This window comes from Haplochromis burtoni, unplaced genomic scaffold (genome assembly GCF_018398535.1).
Source record: "Haplochromis burtoni strain Fernald_Lab_line unplaced genomic scaffold, NCSU_Asbu1 Contig_1283, whole genome shotgun sequence".
Classification (NCBI taxonomy): Eukaryota; Metazoa; Chordata; class Actinopteri; order Cichliformes; family Cichlidae; genus Haplochromis; species Haplochromis burtoni.
The window spans coordinates 1-3,925 of record NW_024583644.1 but is presented as its reverse complement, the minus strand read 5'-3'; positions in this window follow the sequence as shown (position 1 = coordinate 3,925).

The window sequence follows — 3,925 nt, the reverse complement described above, 5'->3', positions numbered from 1 at the left end:
GAATGGCCATATCACTATCTTCAGCGACGCACTTATCCTGATTTTTGGCTCTTAATACTGCACAAACATTTCTTATCCAGTAGCCCAGGCAGCAACCTTGGAATTCTTGCAACAGTAAGGCGGCACCAGTCAATTTTATGCATTGAGACATAAGAATGATGAGACAGTGAAATCTAAAGTTATGGCTGTCTCTGAAATACTCTTAATTCATGCTCATGTCAAGTTATAGATAGAGACCTTTGAGTAGTAGATGCTCACAGATGTTTCACTACCCTCAAACAGCATTTGCAATAGACTCACAGGTTAACCAAACATCTTTGCATCACCCCTCTGTTCCACAATGACCTCTATGTCCAAACACGCTCTCAAAAGCAAGCTCAATCTACACTTAGATTCATTGCAAATGTAAAAAAACACATACAGTCCAGTCCTCAGTTTCTTAATGAAGCTGTTGTTTTTCACTCGATGCCTTAAGATTAACCCCAACAAGGGATCCAAAGTGGAGTGGAACACGTCTAAGAAAAACCTTGTAGTCAATCCAAAGGTTCTGACGTTGATCACCAAAATTGCGGACTATGAGTGGAGAGCATAAAAAGTTCTTATTTTAATCCTGAGGATAACCTTATCTGTTGTTCACTAGCACTGGTCTCTGGTTCATGGTCAATGTCAACAGCACGGGTGGCCCGCTTGATAGGGGAAAAGTGAAATATAGGCTGCAAATCCTATTCACATTTAGCTAGCATTAGTGCTAGCCAGTTGGTATGTTACTGTCTGCTGACAGGCTCTCTGTCACTCTGTCCTGCTTTAGGTGTAGCATTGTCTTAAGTATTATCTTCATCTCAGTTCATTGTAATAAGCTATACTTTCACACTTGTAGTGCTTGCTCTGCAAACACAGTCCCATTCGTTCAGTTATTTTGGTAAAAGTTTGTGTTAAAGTGACAACTTACAACATATCAATACTCATCAGTTAAGTATAATCAGCATAACAATGAGGCTTTTGTTTTACTCGAGTTGTTCTTTGCATATGATTACTTTGCAAATTTCTCCAAGGGAACCCAAATGGCCAGCAGCAGCCCTGAATGTGAGACTTTCAGAAAGCTAGAGCTACTTCTAAACCTGCAGGTTATGGGCCTCAAATATACCCCTTTTCGTTGCTCCAGATGTGGGGAGGCAGATGAATGTTCGAGGTGGCATCGTCCCCTTCTTTTGTGCTCAAGTGTGCGTTTGCATTAGATTCTTTTTTTTACATGGCTTTGTTTATGCATAAGTGTTAGTTGTTCTTGGATTGTTCCAGGAAGGGTTATCTTTTTGTCAATAAAATCAATGTTAATGATTGAAACAATGTCTCATGTCTTATAAGTAAAATAAACATGTACAAACTGCTCATACACATGAATTAACATAATCTTGATGTAATTATAATCAGGGGTTTTGTTTAATAAGGGTTCTTTGGGTGTTTTGTGACAGATAAAACCCACAATCTTACAGGGAGCACACTTAATTCAAACTGAAAGTCCAGTAAATATTCAGGAAATCTATGTTAAATTACACTTAAAATCTAAATTTACATGTGATATTATGTAAAATTAACAGTGAATTGTAATTTTAAAGCCACTATCTAGTTTTTTTGACATGTTTTGAAAGATAAATCAAATTATTTTGTGTTGTATAATGTAGTATTACATCAAATATAATTGAATATACAACTTTTTTAAATCAAGTAGTGTTATTTAACCCAACTGTTAACTGTATATTTCTGTATACATTTAAGCATTATTATTCATATTGCCACATTCATTGACCTTGTTTATAGGTAATTTCATTGTTTAATCACGTTAAAATGTTCCTAATTTAATGTTTAAAAGCACATGGAAAAGGCAAAATCCCATGTAAAATTAGCGCAACAAACTCTATTTTCATTACTGAAAATAATTGTATTTTTATGAGAAAGTTATTTTCTGTTATTTTACGGTATTATTTTGGCGCCCCAGCTGGCAGAATATTACTGTTTTTTTACGATGTTTTTTTTAACAGTGTACCTTTGACGTTGTGTGACGAACTCTGTATTCTTCGTCCACACGTAAACGCAAAAAAGGAGTTTTAAAAAATCTCTTTTGGGTGATTCGAAACGCTGTTTATGTGTGGACAAAACAGCTGCTTTTTCAAAAATACCCATGTAGGTGTGGCTGTAGCATAAAAGAGTTAGTTTATTTTATTACTACCTGTAATTTATTGCAGATTACTTTTATTTGCTTAACTGTTTACTAAAAGTTTGAGGTGTGAAATAAACCACAATGGAGCAAAATGTGGGTGTGTGTGGTTGGAGGATGTGTTTGTGTGTGTGCGTGCGCGCACGCGGGGAGGGGGGGGTGACTTGCAAAACAAAGGGGGGCCTAGCAAAACAAGTTTGGGAATCACTGATGTAGAGATTTGTCTGCTACTGGAACTCGTTGAGGCTCTTTGTTATTTGGGCTCTAATTTGAGGTGCTGTTAATTTGCCATTTCTGATGCTGGTGACTCTGATGAATTTATCCTGACTCTTGGTATTCCTTTCCTGGGGTGGTCCTCATGTGAACCAGTTTCATTGTAGCTCTTGATGGTTTTTGCAACTGCACTTGGGGACACATTCAAAGTTTTGGTAATTTTCTGACTGACTGACCTTCAGTTCTTAAAGCAGGGGCGTCACTAGGTTTTAAGGACAGGGGAGGCTTAGGCCCCAAGAGATGCACACGATATGAACGAACGTAGTGAATGAGCATAAAATTTCACAAACAGAAAACAAAGACTGAGAAATAGTTTTCTTACTTTTTTGGACAGATTAAATATCCTAGGCCACCAATAGATCTATTTTTATTTCAGTCTGTTTTATAATACAGTACAACAAGAAAACAGAGGAAATGTGTTTGCTGCATCAATAACAAGAAAAAAACTGAAAATAAAAAAGTACATCATTTTTATGGCTGCAATCACCAGTTACTTGGTGGGTGGAAGCATCAAAGAATGATGTCTGTTTTTAAGAGTGGCAAATCGGTCAATCACTCTGTTGTGACTCAGATGCTGAAGCGTGTCTTTTTCAATAGACATGACTGCAAGACTGTGAAGTCTTTTCTGACCCATTGTTTGATGCAGCCAGGAGTGCAGCCGACGCAGTGCACTAAAGGACCTTTCGCACGAGCAGCTGCTGACAGGCACTGTTAGGGCAACTTGGATGGTTGCCTTCAGAGAGGGAAACATGTCTGAATCAAGGAGGTTGTACACAGCCAACATATTTTTGGGTGGAAATCCAGCCTCTGTTTTCCAGGTAAGAAAGTTTCTGGCCACCAGAACCTCCTCTTTTTTCAGGTCAAGTCTGTAGTGCTTTGCAAGTTCATTCAAGTGTGGTTCACTCAAGAAGTTCTCAGATTTAGGACTGCATGCCTGGATGCCTTTTAGCAGCCCTGCATCTACACTGCAAAATCTTTGATCAAGCTCGCCAACCATCCGATCCACACAAGGGAAAAGTAACTCTCTTTTCAATGTGTCTGAGTTGTTCAATTCAGTGCGTGAACCCACAGTTGCCTCCAGGACAAAATCCTCCATTTTCCTCTGTTGTGCCTTGTCTTGGCACCTGGTTCAGGGATACTGTGGGTGTTACACAGGGCCTTGGTTTTCTCATACAGCTCTGTAGCAAATGCATCTGAGTGTTTGCCCTTAAGTGTGTCACACACAGCTTGTTTGCAGATAAAAGCTTCTGCCAGGTCTAAAGTCTCTTTCTGCAGGAATTTGTGGAGTCCTTTGGTTACAGACAGAATCGACTGAAACATCAGTAGTGCATAGACTGCTGAGAACTTGTAGAGCTTTGCTCTGAGACCAACAGCTATGGGGGATCCAATTGCAGATAGGCACTCCAAAATGGCAGGCAATGTCTCAAGAACTGCACTGAT